Below are 25148 nucleotides of genomic sequence, written 5' to 3' on the forward strand. Positions count from 1 at the left end.
CAAGTGGAGATTGAATTACTTCGTGTAACCACTTAGGATAATCTGCATCGTCGTCATAATCAACCTCTTTAGACTTCCCACCGAGTCGTCCAATCTGGCTAAAGATGTCTGGAACACCAGCAACTGCATATGTTGGCGCAACTCCACCATCATCATATCTTCTTGGAGCTCTTCTACGGGTACGTACTTTTGACGCAAAGTAGTACGATGTGAAGTGAGAAACTTCTTCCGTCAAACTTCCAGCAATTATAGAACCTTCAACTTTGGCGAGGTTCTTTGCTTTTCCCTTCAAATATTTCATGGCTCGCTCATACTGATACATCCATCCGTAATGTACAGGTCCACGAAGCAATGCTTCATATGGGAGGTGGACAGCTAGATGCTCCATGACGTCAAAAAATCCAGGAGGAAATATCTTCTCCAAGTTGCACAATAAGATGGGAATGTTCTCCTGAAGCTGTTCTACAACTTCTTCTTTAAGAGTGCGTGTGCTCAGATCCCTGAAAAATGCTCCAATGCCTTTTATATTCCAAAAACAATTAAACACATTGTTAGTCGTATATTATTTTGCAAACTAGACGTTATAAAATTATTGTGATATAAAACACTACGAACCTGCAAGTGCTTCATGTACGTTTGTTGGAAGTAGCTCCGCAAATGCAAAGGGCAGTAGTCGTTGCATAAAGACATGACAATCATGACTCTTCATCCCAGAGAACTTTTGACCCTTTTCAACACATCTAGAGAGATTTGAAACATACCCATCGGGGAACTTCACTTCTGATGCCACCCAGTTGAACAACACCGACTTTTTTTCTGAAGACAGTCTGAATATCGGAACGGGAACTTGTCCATTGCTTTTAATATGTAACTCGCTTCTTGAGCAAATATCCGGCAAGTCCAACCTCGATTTTATGTTGTCTTTTGTCTTCCCTGGGACATTCAATATTGTATTCATGATGTTCTCAAAGAAATTCTTCTCTATATGCATCACATCGAGGTTGTGGCGCAGAAGAAGATCCTTCCAATATGGCAACTCCCAAAATATACTCTTCTTGTGCCAGTTGTGATGAACACCGTAAGAATCAGGCATATTACGAGGGACATGCCAATTACCACCCCAACGAACTGTTTCGTTAGCTCCGTAGTAGTCGATTTGTGCTTCAATTTGTTCTCCAGTTAGATATGGTGGAGAAGTGTCTCTCACAACCCTTTTGTGCCTAAACAAATTCTTGTTTCTTCGGTAAGGATGGCCAATGGGAAGAAATCGACGATGACAATCAAACCAACTTGTCTTCCTACCATTCTTCAGTTGAAACGCATCTGTCGTTCCATTACAATATGGACAAGCTAATCTCCCATGTGTAGTCCATCCAGACAACATCCCATATGCAGGAAAGTCACTTATGGTCCACAAAAGCATAGCTCGCATCGTAAAATTCGTCTTCGTTGAACAGTCATACGTCCTCACCCCTGTTGACCACAAATCCTTCAACTCTTTTATCAGTGGTTGTAGGAAAACATCCAGGGACCTTTTTGGATGGTTCGGACCAGGTATCAATATCGTCAAGAATAGCAACTCCCGTTGCATGCACATCTCCGGTGGCAGGTTGTATGGCGTAAGAAAGACTGGCCACAATGAATATTGTCTCTCTGACATTCCGAACGGACTAAACCCATCTGTGCATAATCCGAGATACACATTCCGGCTATTGCTAGCAAAATCCGGATGTACTTTGTTGAAATGTTTCCAGGCTCTTGCATCTGATGGATGAGTCATCTCACCATCCGTCTGAGTATGCTCGGCATGCCATCTCATCTTTGCAGCAGTCTGCTCTGATTGATACAATCTTTTCAATCTGTCTGTAATTGGTAGGTACCACATCCTTTGGTACGGTACCCTATTACGTCCCCGTCCTTGCGGCTTGAATCGTGGCTTCTTGCAGAATCGACATACTTCTAGCTTCTCATCATCTCCCCAATAGATCATGCAGTTGTCGATGCAGACATCTATCATCTCCGAAGGCAACCCAAGACTATAAACTAATTTCTGAATCTCATAATAAGAATCAGCAGACACATTGTCTTCCGGCAAATACTCTTTAAACAAGTCCGCCCATTCGTTCATGCAACTTTCAGGTAGATTGTGATCAGTTTTAATATTCATCATTCTAGCAGCCAACGACAATTTAGAGAGACCTTCTCTACAACCACTGTAAAGTGGTTGATTCGCCGCGTTTAACATTCCGTAAAACTTTTTTGCATCTATATTAGGTTCTTCATCTTCATCATGAGCTACGAATGCATCAGCTACCATATCATGAACCCTATCATAATCTACCATCTCCTCCTGATGGTAACTATGTTCATTATGCAAATGATGATTAACCGGTTCTTCCTGAAAATTGCTATTACTACTACTAGCTTCATTCTGATCATAATTATAACCTTCTCCATGTTGAAACCAGATATAGTAATTTGGCGTGAAACCTCTATTTATTAAATGCTTCCAAACATTTTCACGGTTTGCCAATTTCGAATTGTTGCATTTCCGACAAGGACAGAACATCTTACCACTTTCTTGGGCGAGCGGTGTTGAATCTGCTTGGTGCATAAATGTCTCCAGCCCCGCAAGGTATTCTTTCGTCACTCTCCCGTTAGCATCTCTATGCATATACATCCAATTCCGCAACTCGTAAATAGTCCCAGAGCCAGCCATTTTTTTTCTTTCACGTTTTTTGTTGTTGGTGTGTTTAAAATGATGTTCCAACATCCATATTTATAGAAAATTTCGAATCTGGTAGTTGTAATTTTACTATGAAATTACGACGAAAATTAATTGTATGGCCAAAAAAAAAACGTGAGCCACCTACCAAGTTGGTGGATTCAAAATTTCCTCGTTAAGTACACGTAAAATATTTCGTCGTAAAGCACTCGCGAAATTTACGTGGCTTTTACGAGGAAAAACTATTTCCTCGTAAAAGCCACGTCAATTTACATCGTCTTTACGACGAATATTTTTTGTCGTTAACTTACGACGAAATAACGATGCTTTTCTTTCTCAACGTACTTTCCTCGCAAAATCAACGTTTTTTTACGAGGATTATTTTTCCTCGTTAAACTTCCTCGTTAAAGTTACGTTTTCTTGTAGTGTGTGATCCACTGCTCCAAAAGATAAAATCAAAGTTGAGCTCTTGTACAACAAAGTACCTCTCGTTTGCAGGCAGACTTCAACTCTTAAGCTCTGTCATCTCAGGCATTATTAACTTCTGGTGTGCTGCCTTCATTCTGCCTGTGGAGTGCATCAATGAAATCAATTCAATGTGTTCAGCATTTTTATGGAAAGGTAGCTTGGGAGGAAAATATACTGCTCGGGTTTCTTGGGATAAAGTGACTACACCTAAGGAAGAAGGTGGTTTAGGTCTCCGAAACATTACCTATTGGAACAGAACCTGCATCATCAAACTGTTGTGGATGCTGTTCTTCAGAGCTGAATCTGTTTGGGTCGCCTGGATTCATCAAAATGTCATCAAAGACGAGGATTTCTGGTCAATGAAAGAAAGCCAAAGTCACACATGGCTCTTCAAACAAATACTAAGACAGAGAGAAATTGTGATAAACTGGTTGAGAGTAATACCTGTTGATGGGAATTCGATAAACTTCTGGACTTCACCATGGACTCCCTACGGCCAATTGATCAGACATGTGGGGCCGAACGGCCCTAGACAGTCAGGTTTCCCTCTATTATCCTCACTGGGTTCTTTGTGGAATGGAGAATCGTGGACTCTAGCTCCTGCTAGATCCCCAGAAATGGAGCAAGTGCAAATTTATTTGTCAATAATCACTCTCTTGGAAGATCCTGATTACCCGGAATGGATTCAAAACAACGCTTCATCTGCAAACACAAACAAGTTTATATCTGCTCAAATATATGACAGCATTAGAGAATCAAGGCCGCAGGTGCCTTGGCACAGAATCGTGTGGCTTAAGAAAGGGATCCCAAAGTTCAAAACTCTAACCTGGATGTTTGTCCAAGACCGATGCCCAACTCGCAACAGACTTCTCTCATGGGGGTTGCAAACAGACCCTCTTTGTCTCTTATGTAATCTCCATCCTGAATGTCAGAATCACATCTACTTTCAATGTTCGTTCTCTATGGGAGTGTGGAGGAACCTGTCTTCAAAGCTAGGTTTAATCGTTTCATCTGATGAGTGGGATGATATCCTGCAAGCTCTTATCGGCCTCACTGGAAACAAGCACCTGCGCTATTTAACCATTCTAGCTTGGCAATCAGCGATCCATGAAATTTGGAGAGAACGCAACAACAGACTCCATCGATCAAGCTTCAAATCAATCGATGTTATAATTTCCACCATCTCTTTGATTATCAAGAATTGCATATCTGCTATGCGACAAACCCAACCATTGGAATCTAGCGCCTGCATGAAACTATGGTTTTCACTTCCTTGAAACCATCCGTATTCCATTCCTCTTCACGAGCTTTCTATGGCTTCCTCTTGGGCCATTATTCCTCTTTGTTATTGGGCCCAAAAACCACATATCTTACTCTACTACTACTTGGACTTTCAACCCTTTTAGTTCTCATTAAAATGCTTCTAAAGTGATGTAATATGACAATATTGTATGCTTTTGCCACGTTTTATTTATTGCACCAAATTTTAGCAAAAAAAAAAAAAAACAGCATCGTAATTTTTAAAAAAAATTTGGACATGTTGGTGTATGAGTGACAAAAGTGGTTAGAGGCCATGCATCCGTTCAAGGAACTTAGAGAATACTGACACAAAAACATAAGTAAATAAGAGGTTTAGGTTCTAATGATGGTATTTATTAATTATTCCAACATACATCAGTTACACACGTGAGATGATTATTTTTTTTTCGGAACACTTTTTTTTTTTTTGGAACACACACACTTGAGGTGATCGCACATGCATCTTTATTACTAACTGAGACTTACAAATCAACACACACAAACACACACAAACAGATACATATTCTCTGAGAATCCTCTGTTTTGGTGGAAGAGGAACAAAATATTTTCCTCAGCCAAAGCAGCTGATAGGGTCCTTGCAGCTCTTTGAAGGGGACTGTGCATGGCCACTCTTCCCATTTTTGGAGAGGTAATGCTGATGGTATTCTTCAGCTTTGTGGAATTTCTTTGCCGGTAAGATCTCAGTCACAGTCTTCTTCTCCAAATTCTTCTGCTGGTTCTCAAGAGATGAAAAGCAATAAGGAGTATATTACGTTTCAGAAACTACATATGCGAAGAACCCATAGAAATCAAAAGACCATACTGATTGTTGGATTCCTTACCAACTAAGTATTTTGAGAACATCCAAAACTGTATCTTCTAGCATAAGAGTTGGAAGATTCTGCAAAATCATAAACATTCCAGATCCAGTTATAAGAAATCAACAGTAACGTAAAAACATTAAGAACAGAAATTATAAACAAATAAATTAACTGAAGTTCAATGAAGGACAGCTTTGATCCATTTTGATCTCTTCCTAAATCCAGTGTGGCACTTGATGCCAACCGTAGCACCTACATTAACAAATAACAGTCCATCTTTATATATAAAAGGGGAAAAAGATACAGAACCAATGCTAATTGACTGGAAATCGATCTCAATGCTAAATAACAGTTTCAGATTCACCGAAACACTATCAACGCTGATAAACAGAATAAAGTTTACCGGAAAATAATAACAGGACGAAACAATCAAAATAGTGAAGACTGAGAAACGAAAATCACTCACATTAACATCCACCATGCTACCCACATAAGCTCTACACAGGCTTGACGTTCCTAGCCTCCCAGTACCGCAGCAGCCTCGCCTCCACAACCGATGAACACCTACCGGACGTCAAATCAGAAAAAACACCCTTGAGTTAGTCATTGAGAGAGATGGATATAAGAATCGAGTTTAAAAGAGATGATTAGCAGAGAGATGAATAGATCGCAAACTCCAGAAGAGGTATACTAACCAATTTATACCCGAGATTAGAGAGCTCGCCGACGGTAACGACACATTGAAGAGCTCGTAGTGGCCAACTGAATTAATGTGAAACCATAAATCGATCCGTTATTGAAATAGCGTGGATAATCGATCGTCGTCGTTGTCGCCGCCAGATCGAAGTGAAGCGAAGAACACAAATGTGTTCATCACCACAGATTAGGGTTTGCGTATAGTTAGGAGGTCGCTGGGCTGCAAAACAAAGTGTGAGAGGCTGAGAGCAAGCCCATGTGAAGCCCGGACGAAAGACACACTGCGTTTCATTAATCGGACACGTGTCAGATGCTCGGCGATCGAATTAGTGACCTGTCATCCTAGGAGAGAAGCAAAGCCTCTTTTATATTATAATAAAAGATATAATATGTCAAGCCATTTTTTTTGTTATATCACAACTTTAATAATAAATAAATCAAAACGACTACCACTGCTATTAGTTTTGATATATGTGACTATAAGTAGATTTCACTACAATGTTTTTATTTTCTTTTTCTATTACTAGCTTAATTAGGTTTCTTTGTTGTCTAACGGTATATAAGAGGCATTTGCTCGAGATTACAAAAAAAAAAAAATTCTTGAGAGATTCCAAGTTGGTATCTGGACCTCTGCTTAGGGTTTAGTCTCGTGATTTTTCATCTTTATAAGTGCATATTAGTTTTGAAAAATTAAATTTCAAAGCTTATAGTACGTTGATTGATTTTTTCATGGTTCTGACTGGTATATATATATATACATACTCTCTCTTATACTCTTTGTTATAGGGTCAAAATAGTGTTCCTACATTGGATTCAATACAGTAGAGAACATTGGTAGACTTCTACTCTACAATGATCTCTTAAGTTTTTCAGAGGTTCAGAGAGTTCTCTGCTTCAAACACTATCTCCATTGATGATGAACCTTACAGTGGTCTTCCTAATCCTGTAAAGTACTTCAATCTATTTAATATTACTGTTTATATGTTTATTTCTTCCTCCTAACTTCAATTGATCTTGCCATGCAATGCATGCATGACAATACATGAGTGCTTCCGGTGACTTACAGTCCTACACACAAATGACAATTTTCTTGTCAATGAATGAATTTTTAACATTTGATGTCTATCTCTTATCTTTTGCTATGTTTTTTGTTGCTGTGACTTGACTGGTTTGATTTGGTTAGCCCCCGTAGAATTATGTTCTTACTTGGATGATCTTGCGAATTCATTGGATATATATTAAGGCTTACATAAGAGAGTGTTCTTTTGGACAGCCGAAGATTGATTCATCTCATCCCGGCTGGTATTTCTACTAAGAAAACTGAACAAACCCGTGAATCTGTTAGATGAATTTTGTTAGCAACAACAGACATACATTTTATCAAGAAGAACATCGATGGAGTATGACACCGTTTTTCAAGATTGCCATTAGAGAAACAGATCCACAAAATTGTTTCGTCGCCTCACCACTTCGGTTTTCTTCTAATGAATTTAATATAATTTCTCATATATTCAAACTGTTATCGTTTTGTGGTTTTTTTTTCCGACAAAAATGTTTTGTGTTTGATTAATAAAAAGAATTTCATTTCATCAAATTTCAAATAAAATGTCATTTATGGTTTTATATTAAGATATCTACTCATACTGTGTTTTTAAAACATATATACAGTAAAAACTATTAAATACATTAAACAGAACCTTTATCTAAATTTGATACGAGTAACTCGATAGATTATTTTTTGAAATCATAATAAAAACTTACCAAATTCAAAATAGTATTTAGTTTAATCTAATGTAATAAATTATAAATTAGCTAAAGAATCATTTAAAATATGTCTCAAAACGTAATACTTATGTGAAATGTTGTAGATAAATAGTTTTCAATACTAAAAAAAAGTCATGATCTTAACTAAAATAAAATAAATTAATATTTATATATTTTATTTGACGAACATCAAATTTATTTGATTTACAAGAACATAAACATTACATAATATTATTTCACAAACTAAATTAACGAATAATCTATAAACCAAATACGCAAATTTATAAAAATATATAGGAATTATATAAGGAAACACGAAATAGAAATAATAAATAAATAACAAAACGAAAAATAACGAATACTATCTCTGTTCCATATAGATAAATGGGGGTTTTTGCAAATATGACTCAAAACTTAAAGTCAAACACAAAACTAACCCATGTTTTTTTAGAACTTTGACTTGTCTCTTTCACCCCCAAAGTTCAGATTATTCACGAAAATATCATCACTTTTTTTTCAAAAATACATATTTTAATCTATCATCCTCATCTTTTTCAAGTATTCAAAATATTGTCATTGCCATCAATACACCAACCACCATGAACAACCAATTTGAAGCTCTTAATGCACCTTAAAATCGATTTACACTCTTTCTTTCTCAATTATTATGAACATCTCTTTCACTTTCTCTCCATATTCATCCAAAAAACCCAAGATTTTGATTCTAAAATTTTTATGGTCATAGAGCCATTGAAGCTTACGATTCTTGGTGGATCACTTTTGTTTGAGATTTTGGGTGCTTGGAAAAGACCTATGTGTGCTAAACAAGTTATCTCACTGGTTGAAACTTTGAAATCAGTTTTTTCCCAGATCTGTTCGTCCAGACGACTTTCATATAAGTCATCTACTTACATGTCAGTCGTGTGGCTGTAGACGACTTACATGGAAGTCTTCAGGTCAATGCAGAGGTTAGTTTTGCAACTGACTTTTAAATGTGTTTCTATAGACGATTTACATGGAAGTCGTCCATCTTTGTTTGTTAAAAAAAAAATTTGAGACGACTTCCATGTAAGTCATCTAAGGTAAACGGGTTAGTTTTGCATTTGACCGGATTGTGTCAGAAGTTTATCTTTTCCTGGACGACTTACACGTAAGTCGTCTCAGGTTAGTTTTGCAATTGAAAAATGAAACAAAAAAAATTATTTTTTTCTAAACGACTTACACGGAAGTCGTCCGTCCGACGACTTACATTAAAGTCGTCCATGATTTATTCCGAGATTCTGGTCAAACCTTGCTTGTCTTGGACGACTTCCATGTAAGTCGTCGGACGGAAGACTTCCGTGTAAGTCGTCTAGAAAAAGTAATATTTTTTGTTTTATTTTTCAATTGCAAAACTAACCTGAGACGACTTACATGGAATTCGTCTAGGTATAACAAAATATTGATTTTTTAATAGACTATTGGACAACATACGTGTAAGTCGTCCAGGAAAAGTCAAATTTCTGACACTACCCAGTCAAATGCAAAACTAACCCGTTTTCCCTAGACGACTTACATGTAAGTCGTCTCGAGTTTTTTTTTAACAAGCAAAGATGGACGACTTCACATGTTTAGATTATCTATTACTAGATCTAAGATCTCAACTCTTGCGTATTGATCTTGAGAAAGTGTCGATCGACACTATCAACAAGCTATCGATCGACGCTATCAACAAGCTATCGATCGATACACCTTTCAGACCGTCGATCGATACAACTACCGAGTTATCGATCGACGATCCTTCTAGCAAGATTTAGCGACCAGGTTTGAAATATGTTCACTAGAGTTTCTAGATCAACTCTCGTTTGTTTCTATCAATCCTAGCTCAGAGAAGACAAGTCTGATAAAACCCAAGCTTTCGCTTGTGCTTAATAAATCTATGATCAAGTTCAGGTTAATTACTCAAGAATAAGCAATAAGAACAGACTCAATGATGAATATCACAACTTAGCAATTCTATATTTGGGGCTAATCCCACATAACCTATCTGAATCCTAAATTTAAAAGGTGGATATATTCAGACATGAAATTTGTCACAGAAATCATAGAAAAAATAGATATAAAACTGCAATAGATATTATAAAACCAATGGAGTTCCAAGAGGAATCTCAAGGAGTTCATCTCTTCTCTCCTAACTTAAAACTATGAATATAAAATAAAGCTTAGCCGTCAACAATGGCTAAGAAAACACAGAAATAGGGTTTTAGGTCGTCCAAGGGTATTCTGGTAATTTATGGTTGCTTCTGGGCTTCAGTTGGTCATAAAATATGCTCAGCCCATATTCTGGCATCACTGTTGGCCGATTTCAAGACTGTTTCATCAATCGACAGTCCTTCATCTCCTCGACAGCTTCCTCTCGCGAGGCAGACTGACTACTCTTCTGTAAAACGGGCATAACTTCTGATACAGGATGCTGATTGACCTCAAACCGATGGAATTGGAAAGCTAACTCAAAGATATATCTTGTGTCAAAAGCAGGGCTCAATCTAACGGTGGGAAGATCTCAATCCAGAGCTATAAATCTGACGCGTCTGTTCAGTTCTGCACCTCAAAGGGCTCCAAAATCACCATATGTCTCTAGAACGTAAATGAACCTGTAAATACTCTAAAAGGACTCCAAAACATAATAATTATATCTTAAAACACCTATATACCATGGCTGAAAGTGGGTAAATACATGGTATATCAACATACAATACTACAACATATGTTGTCAAACCCTAAGCTAAAGAATATCATGATTAACTACTTTCACTCATATATGTTGAAAACTATTCAGTTTTATTATATTTTAATTTATATTACTTGAAACTGTTTATAATTTCATGATTTTAATTTTTTACTTGTCAAAATATTTTTTTAATTTTTTATAAATTATTTTTAAGATCAACTATACCTGAAGACTTCTTTGGAAGTCGTCTACACGACTTACAATATCTCAGAAGACTCAGACGACTTTCCGGAGATATATTCATAAAAATGAGTTCTGTTTTTTTTTTTTGTCACAAGGGGCTGGCTGTAATTTCACAAGGCTTTTAGGTTAGTTTTGCATTTGATTCAAGTTTGGTTATACTTTTGTATTTAAAATCAAGTTTTAAGCTATATTTTTGTATTCTCTATAAAGATATATAAACTATTTCATAAAGATATATTTTTGTATTCTCTATAAATTTTATCTTATTTAATAATAGTAAATTTTAATTTTTTTAAAAAGATCAATAGAATTTTTTTTGAATTATTTCTGGTTTATTTTTATTATAAATTAGTAATTATAAAAATGATACATTATACAAATTTAATGTATTTTTAAATATCTGTGAACAAATGGAAAATAATATCTGCATATTGGAGAGAGTAATAAAAACTCGTGTAATATAAATACATCAGATTAATTAAATGATCAATATATTTTCATGTATTTATTTAAATTTATCTTTCTTTTAAAAATAAGTGATATAATAATCAAATAAAATGATTTTATTTTCATAGTTGGTGATTTAAAAATGGAGATGGTTGATTTGCTTTTGAACAAGTGCAAACGGCACATAAAATAATAAATATTATTTCCACACAAAAACATTAATGTTGATAATGCTGATCAACAATGGCCTAACTTTCTACGTGAATTGAAGTTCATATTTCACCATAACAAATAGAAAATATGAGGTCATAGTAGTAACAAGAGTCTACGTAAAGATAATATACAAACAAATATATATGTGTTACAAGGAATCATAAGCGGGTGTACAAAAGTGGAACCATATATAAGCGAGAAATTAATTTTCTAAAAAAAATAGAGAAAAAGACCAAAATAGCACTAAATCAAGTTTTTGTTCCCAAACTAGCACTCAAGACCAAAAGTCACAAAAATAGCACTCAAGGGGTAGAGTTTAGGGTTTAGAATTTAGGGTTTAGGGTTTAGAGTTTAGGTTTTAGGGTTTAGAGTTGAGAAGTGAGGTTTTGGGGATAAGATTTCAAATTTTGAAAAATAAAAAAATTTAAATTTTTCAAAAGATAAAATGCTATTTTGGTCATTTTAGTTTTTGAGTGCTATTTTTGTGATATAAACTTAGAAAGGTGCTATTTTGGAGATTTGCCCAAAAAATAGGTATCAAATACATGTTGGAAGCATATATTTATATATATATATATATAATATAAAAATTATTAAAATTATATAATTCAAATTCAAAATAAATAATTTATTCATTTACAATAACTTTAATGATTTCATATTAAAATTGTAAAAATACAAATAAATTAAGTTTATAAAAAACTATTTTCCAATTAATTACTTTCAATATTTCATCAATAATTGGCACAATATATTTGAATATATATTTCATATCCCTAATAAAAAAACTCAATGATTCAAATTCAAAATAAAGCTTTTATTCACTTACAATAACTTTAAATGATTTCATATTAAAATTGTGAAAATACAAATAAATTCATTTCATAAGAAAGTATTTTCCAATTATTTACTTTTAATATTTCATAAATAATTGGCACAATATATATTAAAATATATTGCATATCTCTAATAAAAAACTCAATATATAAAGATAATTTACGTATCATTTCTAATATTCATATATTTCCATTCTTCATATTTCAATACTATTAAATTTTATATTTTATATAAAACATAAAATCATAATTTTATATTTACATTTATTTCTGATATTGTGCTTTTTAAACGAAACTATGATTTGAAAAAGAAATAGTAAGCTTCCAACGTGTTTACAAATCATATATTTTAGAAACGGTTAAGAATCGAGATTTCGTAAGATTCAAAAGGTTCCGATCTGATTCTGGTTTTAAAGCGGGAAGTGGATGTCCGATGAAGCTTATGTGCCATCTAGAAACTTATTAAATCAAATCCAGTTTAGTTATTTGTTTCAAAATTACAAACAAATTAACGATTGCCCATTTCAACATCAAGAAGGAATTTCTACTCTACACCATTAATATCATACAAATCTTCGTAAAGAGAAATAAACAAAATTTGCATAGATAAAGTCAACGCTTAACTTGGCATCCTATGACAAATAAAGATTTTCGCAACACAATATTTAAACAACCAAACATCATATCTCCATGGTATACTGTATACTAGATGATAACCCACGTCTTGCGTGGGATGAGTTTTTTTAAAAAATATATTGTATTTAAATATTATATACAAAATATATTTTGTCATCAATAACCATTTTTTTACATTTGATTAAGGATTGACATTCGGGTACCATTTGATTTGCCTGATTCTGTTCAATTCGAATCTTTGCGGATTCGAATAATCCATTTAAACTTAAAAAAAAAAATTAAAGTTCATATATACTTTAAATTTTCAAAATCTGAAAATAAAAATAATATTTAACATATAAATTTAATATTGTATGCCAAAATACTTAGACTTAACATAAAAATTGGTTTAGATTAAATATTTGGATAGAAAATCAATAGATATTTTAAATATTTTTGGCATTTTAAGTATCGTTTAGCTATTTTAAACATGTACTATTAACTATTTGTATATATTTCAAAGTATTTTTGACAATTTAAAAACATCTTATATTTTTGTATATTATTTTAAATATTAAATTTAAAAATAGTTAATATATTTAAGTATATAAATCTAGTTCGAATATACTTGGATACCTGAAATATTTTTGTTGGATCAGATTCGGTGCTGGTTCTCTATATACTAAAATTTTGAATCTGTTCGGATATCTAATCAATTTTGATTAAAATTCAGTACCACCCTTTCAGATTAGATTTGGTTTGGTTTTTTGGATTCAGATTTTCCCAACCCTATATTTTTTATTGCAACAAATTTTTAAACAAAAGTGATGATGGTTAATATTTATTTCGGGCATGCCTCAATTTTAAAACAAAAACACATTCTACTATATATACATGGCTCATTTATTTAGTCATTAAAAATGGTTCTAAACCCATTTAAGGAACATGATGGGCTGGACTAAAAAATGTTACTATTTCAGATTCTAAAAATTGACACTTCTAGTTTATTCTATGTCGGTGTTGTGACGAATATAAAGGGGAATAAGGTTAGGAAATAATTTTTTTTGTGCAATCCATGTTCTCGATAGGTAATTTTAATAGCTTCTAAATAAATATTTGAAACAATGGTTTGTAATATTATAGGAAACAAATTGAGGATCTTGTCAATCAAATTAAATTTAAAAATCAAACATTAACGATCACATATGCATTTAAAATTTGACATGATCCAAATTTAGTTTCTATATGATATGTGATTCAGTTTGAATTATCAATGCCATTACCAAAATCGTCTGTTATAAATAAGTATATATATAACCAAATTAGTGTCATCTTCAAATATTATACATTCCTAATTTGGAATAGTATGACTGCTCATGCAATATGTCAAACAAGTAATACGTGATTGACAATTAATATTTGATCTTTAAAAACTTAAATTAAGCGAATTAATGCAACTAATTAATGTAGAAATATATTTATTTCGCTTAATTTGAATCGGATTCATTTACACTAAACTGCCATAAAACGATCCAATAATATATTGCATTGAGAAATATGACATTGACAAAACATAGTTAAAGTGCAAAGGAATTGATCTGTTGATGATATCAAGACATAACATTTTATAATGATATAGACCGGTTTTAAATATACCATTTTGATATATTATGATATCGATTATACCATTTTATAAACCATTTTATAAGCCGGTATATAAAGATCCATTTGTTTTAAAAGACATCGTTTTGAAAATAAAACAATGCTATTTAAGATCGTTTTGATATATTTCGATTATACCATTTTATATAAACTGGTTTTACTCGATGATGATTTTCCCATCAGTTTGATATATTGATGAAACCTTAAATAACCGTGTTGATGATTTTTAAGAATAAAACACGTTAACAAAAAGGTCGACAAACTACCGGATTCGATATTATCTCCCATATCAACGCACGTAACCAATTAACTTGACTAAAACATTATGTTAAGTTACAATTAATAAATAATGGTAAAAAATGTAATAAATCTAGTAAAGAGAGGGTTTTTGCTTAAAGAGGCTGAGAAGGAATATGGTGTTGCCACATAGGAAATGACATTCTTGTAAATAACACATGAACATAAGGTTAGTCTCTAAAAGTGCTCCTCTTTTAATAATAAAGGGATGTCAAATGATAAATGGTATGTATTAACTAAAACTCATTTTATAATATATGGTACTGAAATAATAATTTAAATTATAAGTTTTTATATAGCAATAATCTGCGTGTAGCGCGGAAGACAGCCTAGTGAAGTTATAATGATTGGAGATGGTGTTTGAGATGTGTAAAACAACGTTTATATTACTTTGCTCATGTTTTGCTAAACAATAATAATGATGATGAATACCATTACTATAAAATTATGTAAATTCACATTCATTGTTGTGACAAACAAAAGAATAAACAGGAAATATATTGCCAATAATATAAGTCATGTACTCCGAATTAAAAAAAAAAACAGATTAGTTGTTGTGTTAGATATTCACATGATATTTATACATATATATAATCTATGTAAGTGTTAGCTGATGTAAATGAAACGAATTAAGCCGACAAAAAAATGAAATGAATTAAATTCCATATATATATATATATATATATGCCACTGTTAAATTCCACACTTCATAGTGTATGATATACAAAGTTATAACGTAATTATTGGTAAATCCAAATAAAATGAATCAATTTCCACAAATTATATGACTGAAGAGGTCATAATGTAAATATTTGCAAATGTAAAATGAATTATTAAATAAAAAGAAGTGAAACACTAACAAACATAACAATGACTCTGAAAATCAAAAAATTTCATTACTTATATATAATGTATCATTCTAATTTTACCTTTAAAATAAAGTTCAAATTTAATTTTAATTTTGTTATTTTTAAAGTGAAAAATAGAGTGATAAATAAAACATATATAGAAACATATTTACTTCATTTTTGAAGTAATAAAATAAAAATAAGAACAGATTAAATAAATATTATGTTTTCAAACAAAGTTTAGGTAAAAAAAGAATGAAGTTAGAAAAATGTTTGTAAGACGTTTTCATCCCGTCATATATGATACTGCCCTCAAATCACAGGCTCAACGAGAGCCTCGCTAAACTGCCCACACCGACAATCTATGAGCTATCAATGACTCATGTTTATTCAAGGAGCATATCTGACCAACCAAGAGGATTTTCCATGAATATTTTTTCAAAGACAACCAACTCACTAGAGCATCAATGGAAATTAGAATCACCTGAAAATATTCAGGGACTATGAAAATATGATTTTTTTAAGACAGAGCATTACTACAATACTTGATGGATTATATCTTCAATATTTTAGTCCAATCAAGTCTGAAAATGAATGGTCTTCGAGCAAAATCATCTAGGATGGAATATGACCGTTGAAGGTTATTTGTTTGGCCTTGCAAAGGAAGTTTGAACCTTTTTGAACCTAGATGGTTTAAGAGGATAAGTATGCTTCTACCTATGTAAGCTTCTACAACTTGAAGCTGTTGTATGGATGGAATAAGTCCAGACCACCAATCAAATCACATTGTCCAGAGTCAAGCCTATAAAGCAAAGTCATTTCTACCTTTGTAAATTACCTTTTCAGTCACAAAAAGTTAATACAAGTTTGTTTCTATTTTTTTTTCAAATGATTCCATCTTTTAATTAAATCAATTGTCATTAGAATTCAAGTGTGAGATGCGCTTCAGTTCTATTTATTTGTGAACTACAACCTATTTGTGTGATTTAAGCATCCCTAATTCACAGATTAAGCGAGTCAATCAATCCACCGATTAAGCGAGTCAATCACCTATCCATAAATTCTATCCTATCCATCAGCCAAAGCTTCAGAGCATTATACAACTTCCAGCTTAGCTCCATTGCATCCATCATTCGATAACGTCCATTTTTATCTTTTTATTTTTCTGTTTATTAATATCATTCTTCAGCTCATTTATTTCCCTTTGTTTTCGGGTTAGTTTGGGGTTAAAGAGGTGTAACTCGACCATCGACCACCGATCACCTCTCAACCATCATCCATCTTCATCAACCATTAAACCTCCGGTCTTCTGGGGCTGTATCAATATATGTCTCTATGAAAACCAACAAGGTATATTCGTCAATATTGTGGACCACTTTTGGCATGTGATTGGATTTTTCGTATACTTTAAGTGATCTAATTGTATCATTGCAAACCTATGTCCTTCAATATGATTCAAACAGTATTTTCAAGATGGAAAACGATATGACAATAGATAATGGCAAAGTTAACTTTTTCTTTAGTAAAAAACAAAAGTAAATTGGTCTTATGCTTGAATTTTTGAATTTTAGTCTTTCTTAAGAACTTTATGTTTTTTTTACCGATACTATTTATTAGGTTGACTGAAAATATGGTAACTGGCAAAGTCCCAATTCAGCCATAATAACTTACTTCAAATATATAGTTGACAAAAACAACATATATTTCCATAAATCAACATTCGATTTAGATAAGAACATATTTTGGTTTTACATTATGTACATACAAATTTCGACAGAAACTAGAAACTAAAATTAACAGAAAATATTTTTACAAAAAATAATAGTCAAAACAAAGAGAAGATGATAATGAGAGGCGTGCCTTCCACGCCTTAATCTTTTTTTTCTTTTGCTATTTTGAAATATTTGTCTGATGATGATCATCTCTTCTGTCTCTTTCCCTAAAACTATTTTCTCAATGTTCATTTTCATTTCCTAAAAATCGTACGTTGGTGTGACATTGATCTTCAGAATCTAAAGATTAGGCTTCATTAATCTCTCCTCAAAAGTTAAGGTACGACATTCGTAATTTTGATTAACAAATATCCTTTGTTCAGATGACTCCTAATATTAACGAATCGTTATGGCTCAATATATTGAATTCATCTTTGTGATTGTGACAATATTTGTACTTAATCTGCAGTTAGCGTGACAATGGTGGATGATGATAAAGCCTCCAATGACTTTTCTTTACTACCTGATCTCAATGATGATTTTTCAACACCCTTCACCAGTATCGAATTCGATTCATCCATTCTTGATCTCATAAACTTGGAAGATGGAGGAGAGACACCAAATCTCTTACCAGAACATAACCCATTTCTCGAATCGGTAAATACATTTCAAGAAGATGAAGACCTACATTTTTCTGTTGAAGCAGAGTCTCCAAAGGTTTATATTGCACCAAGAGCCATAATAAACCACCATGACTCCTTTTCTCTAGACCCTAGAATCGACACCATTGAAGATGCAAGGATTAGCTTCCCGGACTCACCTAGAGGAAGCCACGATCTCAGCCTCTCGCGTCTTAAAGTTCCTGGTTCACCAAGAGCTCTCGCCCTTCCAAGAGCATCTGGATCCCCACGTTTCGGGTCTCCCACGAGTCCTGCTGCTTTGATCGATACCGCTGCACCATTCGAATCTGTTAAGGATGCAGTTTCAAAGTTTGGAGGAATCACAGATTGGAAAGCACATAAAATACAGACAATAGAGGTAACAAAGAGATCTTTTGGTCTCATTTCTTTTTGTTCATTATACTCAAGTCTTGGATGAATATGACTACAGAAACGTAAGACGGTGGATCAAGAGCTTGAGAAGATACAAGAGGACATGCCTGAGTACAAGAAACAAGCGTTTGTAGCGGAAGAGGCAAAACAGCAGGTGGTGATGGAGCTTGAGAGGACAAAGAGCGTCGTCGAAGAGCTAAAAATGGAGCTAGAAAAGGCCGAGAAAGAGGAACAACAAGCTAAACAAGACTCTGATCTCGCGAAGCTGAGAGTGGAGGAGATGGAGCATGGGATAGCTGATGCGTCTAGTATTGCAGTCAAAACGCAGCTTGAGGTGGCTAAAGTGAGGCATGTGTCAGCTGTTTCTGAGCAAAGAGTTGTAAGAGAAGAGATAGAAATGGTCTCCAATGAGTACGAATCTCTGCTGAAAGAAAAAGAAATGGCAACGAAAAAGCAGAGGACTCTGTTTTGGCAGCTAAAGAAGTGGAGAAGCAGATGACAGGTTTGACAATAGAGGTGATTGCCACCAAGGAGTTGTTGGAGTCAGCGCGTGCAGCTCACCTCGAAGCTGAAGAAAATAAATTAGAAGCAGCCATGGCTCGGGACCAGGACGTTTACAACCGGGAGAAAGAACTGAAAATGGTGGAAGAGGAGATCGAGAGGTTTAGACAAGAGATGCATGCGTCAGATGATGTGAGAATCAAAATAGAGACTGCTTCTGTACTTCAGCAAGATTTGAGGGCTGAAATAACATCTTACAAAGATGACAACATGATGATCGAAAAGAGAAACAACAGTGACATACAAGCTGCGGTTGATTCCACAAGGAAGGAGCTTGAAGAAGTTAAGTCCAATATTGGGAAAGCAATCTCCGAGGTGAAAACATTGAAGATAATCGTCGGATCATTGCAGTCTGAACTTGAAAGAGAAAAGAAAGATCTCTCAGAAACCAAACAAAGAGAAGCTCTTTCAGTTCATAGAAACAGCAAAGAAGCAAGAGAGGAGAGATGTTCAGAAATAGCCAAGAAGTTGCAAGAAGCTAACAAAGAAGCAGAAGAGGCAACATCACTAGCCTCAGCTGCTCAAGAAGAGCTGAGAAAGGCGAAGGAAGAGTCAGAAGAAGCGAGAACTGGAGTCTCTGCAATAGAAAGTCAGTTAGTTGAGGCGAAAAGGGAAATGGAAGCGGCAAAAGCTTCTGAGAAGTTGGCATTAGCTGCGATAAAAGCATTGCAAGAGACTGAATATTCTACAAAAATTGAAGACATTAGTACACCAAGAAGTATAATAATATCTGTGGAAGAATATTATGAGCTAAGCAAGCAGGCACATGAAGTAGAAGAAGCAGCCAATAAAAAGTTAGCAGAGATCGTCTCTCAGATCGAGGTGGCTAAGGAAGAAGAATCAAGAGTCTTAGAAAAGATAGAAGAAGTGAATAGAGAAACAGCTTTTCAAAGGGAAAAGCTAAAGGAAGCAATGGACAAAGTAGAGAAGGCTAGAGATAAGAAGGTTAGTATGGATCACGAATTGCGAAAATGGAGTTCAGAGAATGGGAAGAGAAGCCCCATGTCTAGTCCAGAGGGTGGGGAGAAGGAAAGTCATGACTTAGGCAAGTCGAAATCGGCTTTGCATTCAGCAAGATCATTTGCATTTGGTGAAGAAGGAAGCAACAATGTTGGAGATAGTAGTAACGTAACACATGAAACAAAGAAGAAAAAGAAGAGATTTTCTTTGCTGCCAAAGGTCTTCATGTTCTTGTCAAGAAAAAAATCGAACAAGTGAGCCGACTACAGTTTCTTACATGTAATTTTTACCATCCCTGTTCGGCTTATTTTGTTTGTATTTCATTATCGAAATGGGTAACAGAATATATAAATTTTATACATTGTTAAAGAAAAGGCGGTATTCAGAGTCTTGTTTGTTAGATTTCTTGTACATATATAAATAACGGTAACTAATATACTTTCTGAGAAGTATATTGAATTTAGCTACATCAAATTTTCCTAAGAAGCAAGAACTGAAGAGGGTTTGAATAATGCTGTTATCCATGGAATTGAGAGATGCTCGACAAGGGCATCAATAGGACCAGTTTTAGTCAAAGAGGCCTGAACGAATATCCCCAGCATCACCATCATTTGCTAGAGAGTTTATGAGTATGAAGCAAACATGCTAAAAAGAAATGTGCCTATGAGTATGAAAACTCATTTAGAGAAAGCTATTATGATTTTTTAAATTTAGGAGTTGTCCTCCAGTATGTCTAAAGCCAAAATCAACTTTTTTCTCATTCTACAGAAAGTACAAACAGAGTTTAAAAAAATATCGTGGAAGAAAATTACTCGGGTTGTCCTTTGGGTGCTACATCAAGTCAAAAGAAAGATCCTTATGTTGCTTGACTCCTGGAGAGACCAAATCCATATACTTTTTGGTCTCAACAAGCCTCTGAAACAACATTGGTTTTATAGAATGGAGATTAGTTTAACACCCATCTCATCCTCTCAGTCAATTCTATTTAATCAAATTACCATTTTTAATTAATTCATTAATATCTCATATAACCAAAAATAGAATAATTGAAAACAAATGGGGAAAAGTGACGATAAATAAAACAAGAATCGTAAAGAAATGAAAGAAAACTGTCTAGAAACACCGATCTATTCATATACTCCCTCTATTCCTTAATATTACATATTCTAGAAAAAAAAAATTGTTTTAAAAAGATCTATTTTTTACATTTTCAAGACATGTTTTATTAACTAATTGCAAATTTCAAAAAACTTAATTGCATCTTACTGAATTTTTATTGGCTTAAAATTATGGAACAAAGATAAACACAAAAAAATTATGCAAATTTAATGTGTTTTATTAAAATGTGTGAAAAAACTAGAATATGTAACATTAAAAAACAGAGGGAGTATCATCTACTCGTCAACCACACATGAAAAAAGGAAAAGAGAAAATGAAAAACAGGAGAATCACTCAGTAAACTATAAGATGTTAAACAAGAAAACCACTGGCTCAATTATATCACTCCGGCCTTAAGAGTCTTATCCTAACATGAACAAACACAGCCTGTGTGGTTAAGGATAAGAGTCTGAGTACGTCTCTCTTGCAACAATATCCCTAAGAAGCATTAAAGAAAGAGAGGCCAACAAAACTGACATAAATTATAGTGTTTTCGCATAAGCCTGAGAAGGTTAAGGATACGGGTTGGACATCTTGTTTGCGGAACCTGAATATAAGATGCAGTGCCAGGTCCTTACGGATCCATTTCAGCTTCATGGTGTCAACAAATCTTCAGAAATCTATGTTCAAATCAACCATCATTTGACACAACACTATGAGGCAGTGATGGAAAACGGAGAAAGAATCAATGATGAAATAAGCAAATTCTTATCATCTCTTTATCTCATAGATAGGTTTTCCACTCAGGTAGTTGGTTTGGTTGCAGTCTAGTCTATGCAGTGGTGTTACGAACGTAACCCTAAAACATATATGTGATTTTTGAATAAAACAAAAAACAAAAACCAAAAAGAAAATAGAGGATTCAAAGTGTTAGATATCATATCTAATGATGACAGCTATAAGTAAGGTAGGCGGCGAGCATTAAATGTTTGAGATATTGTGTAGGATTCGTTGTATATAGATACATTTTTCTTTCTTCCATTTTGGTTTCAGCGTGAAAAATCTTATTTCATTGAAGAAGATGATGATTTAGCTACTTCTTAATCAGAGATGAAAGCTATATCTTCTAGTAGTTACAGTGGAACTTAGATTTATACATCAGATCCAATTTCAAGTTTCTTTGTTTTATTGAAGTCATGAGAAAAAATAAACAACGAAGCTCTTCTTCTGGTGATTATGCTTTTCATTTGTAAAGTTCTTTATTGAATCTGATTAATTATTCTTAGATTTATAATCTTCTTGTCTCCACCTATCCATTTGAACACTCTGATAAAGATCTCAACAAATCTAAGCTTGGAGGCGGTTTTCACATCTATGAATTTGGAAGGGATGACTTGAGGTGAATGAAACTAATCACTGGACCACCTAAATAAATCCTTTGGAACAAACATACTTGAAAAGAGAAGAGCAACAACGAAATTTCCGAATCTCAGCCCCAGTCCAAATCTGATGAAATTCGACAATATATTTGTTAACTTATCCGGTTAACTAATTTGGAAACATGTTAATAATCTACTTAGCCAGTTTCAAGTTAAAATAATGGTATAAACATGATTACATTAAGTTTACATAACATGCTTTTGGTTTCCATGATTGGAGTCTTGGGTATGGCCTGGAGCTTTTTGGGAGGAGAGACAATGTTCAAAAGTAGTTGTCGTCGGGATGTTTTGGGTGAACCAGATCAACAACGATAATATATGTCACATGCACATGTTAAAATGATTTGATCAACAATTTCCTTGATAATTTGTATTATATCAGGAGATGATACTAAGATTCAATACTATTAGGTAGATAATATGTGTAATATTCGGATGATTGATTAGGATTTAGTATTTGGTAAAACTATCTGGTTATATTAATCATTAACAAGACACATGTGATTTTTTCAATAGTCTGATCGTGAGACATGTTGAGAGTCTAATCCTTTGTAATCTTTTATATGAAATCATCATGAACTTTTGATTCAAATTTGTCAAATCTACCAAAAAATGCAGGTTTCTGGGAAATATCCACCAATTTCATGTTCTTAGATTTAGATCATTTTGGATGATTACAGTTAAAATTTAAATCTACCTATTAACATTTACATTTAGATCATTTTGTCAAACTTACTAAATATGGTCTCATCTATTGGGTAAACTGGCTCAACAATGATAGTACATGTCACATGCGTTAAAATGAATAATGAATTGGTCAACTATTATCTAGATAACCAGTATAATATCCGGATGTGATAATAAGATTTAACACTATTAGCTGGATAATAACCGGCTGATTGATTCGGATGCGGATAATACAAAGTTATTTTGGATACAACTTGAAAATGCCTACAAGATCATTTTGTTAGCCATTATTTGAGATGTTGGATACCTCCAAATAAAATTAATATTTTTGAATTATTTCAGATAAAGAATAAATTGATATATATATATATATATATATATGAAAGTATGTTGCATTTTATGTACCTGTATCAATAACTCAAATCCTCCATGAGGATTATTCTTCGACATTATAATAAAGTTGCAAAGTTGGAAAAAAAATATGTTGCATTTAGAATGTTTCATGAAAGACAAAACTAGTATAAATTTAGCTTCGTACGAGTCGCCGTTTTGCATGTGTGTTCTTCCCTAAAATTCTCATGTTTATATTGGTAAGTTGAGTAACATAAATTTACAGTAAAACAAGAAGCATAACTGATTCTTGTAATTGATTCACATCAAAAATTGAAAGCAAATCATTGACAAAATATCAATAAAACTCCTAAAGAACTATAGATTAAAAAAGGTCAACTTTATCCCAGAATCTCGATCTTCACTAAAGAAAGGTTTCAACTTTATCCAAATTTGAAACTTTATAATTGCCTATCACAAAATCCCAAGATGCAAACATGAACCAACAAAAATCTAATTAGAAATCTGTCTAATCCACAACTACCAGAATGTTATCTTGTAAAGTTTCTATGTAATCGCAGCGCCAACAACGTTCGTGTTCAAAGGTTAATCCTTCAATAAGAGCTTTAGGATCAGAGACTGGTGTAGAGAGAGAGAGATAGAGAGATAGAGAGAGAGAGAGAGAGAGAGAGAGAGAGAGAGAGAGAGAGAGAGAGAGAGAGAGAAAAACAGCAAAAAAAATTATGATGAACCGTTGTATACTTGGCTTTGGTGTGTATAATCAGTTAACACTAAACCACTATAATGAGTCCAAATGATAATATAAGCGGTTCGGAATTGGATTCCGGTACGGTAAAACTTCAGTTCATGTGATTTGCAGGATAAGTGTGGATTTGATATAAAAAGGTAGTGCAATTTTGATTAAAAAAAAATAGTTCGGTTTTGACAGAAAAATGAAAAATAAGTAAATAAATACGATTAGAATTATTTTTTTCTTAGTGATAATGTCATAATATTTTTCTTGTATAAAATTTTAAATATTAGAATTAATTTGAAATAAAAATTATGATTTGTATATATTTTTGTGTTAATATAAATTTGACTAATAACATTCTTTTGAAATAAAATTACAAATTTAGAAATATTAAAAATATTGTAAATATTTTTACTTAGATTATAAATATAAAATTATTTGGGTATTTAATCATTTCATTTCATATTCAGAAGTTATAAGAATTTTGTATACTTACATAATTAATTAAGTTAACATATATAATTTTATAAACGGAATATTTTACATTAAATAGTACTAATAAGTAATAATGGAACACACACATCTAATTCATTTATAGTAAACAAATATTATTTTATTTAATAAAATAAATAAAATTGAAAAACACACATAAATATCAAAAACCGCACCATAACATATCATTAAGTTATACATGGTGTGTTATTGGTTAAATTAGAACAAAGAAAAAATTATTTCTGCTTTTGACAAAAGCATTATTGTAAAATACATACCACTTATTATAAAAATTGTATGAATGGTAAATCAATTGCGTTTTATGCATTTGACAATTCCGTCCCACTTTTCAAGGTCACCATTCATAACTGTTGTGAACAATAGAGAATTCGTGTGTAATTGTTCTGTATTCTTATTAA

General features: G+C 33.2%; 1 pseudogene; it reads left to right on the forward strand.

Moving 5' to 3' along the window:
- Positions 1-11785: 11785 nt before the first annotated feature.
- LOC103848366 lies at positions 11786-24899 on the forward strand (annotated as a pseudogene).
- The last annotated feature ends 249 nt before the right edge of the window (positions 24900-25148 follow it).

This window comes from Brassica rapa, chromosome A10, assembly GCF_000309985.2.
Source record: "Brassica rapa cultivar Chiifu-401-42 chromosome A10, CAAS_Brap_v3.01, whole genome shotgun sequence".
Classification (NCBI taxonomy): Eukaryota; Viridiplantae; Streptophyta; class Magnoliopsida; order Brassicales; family Brassicaceae; genus Brassica; species Brassica rapa.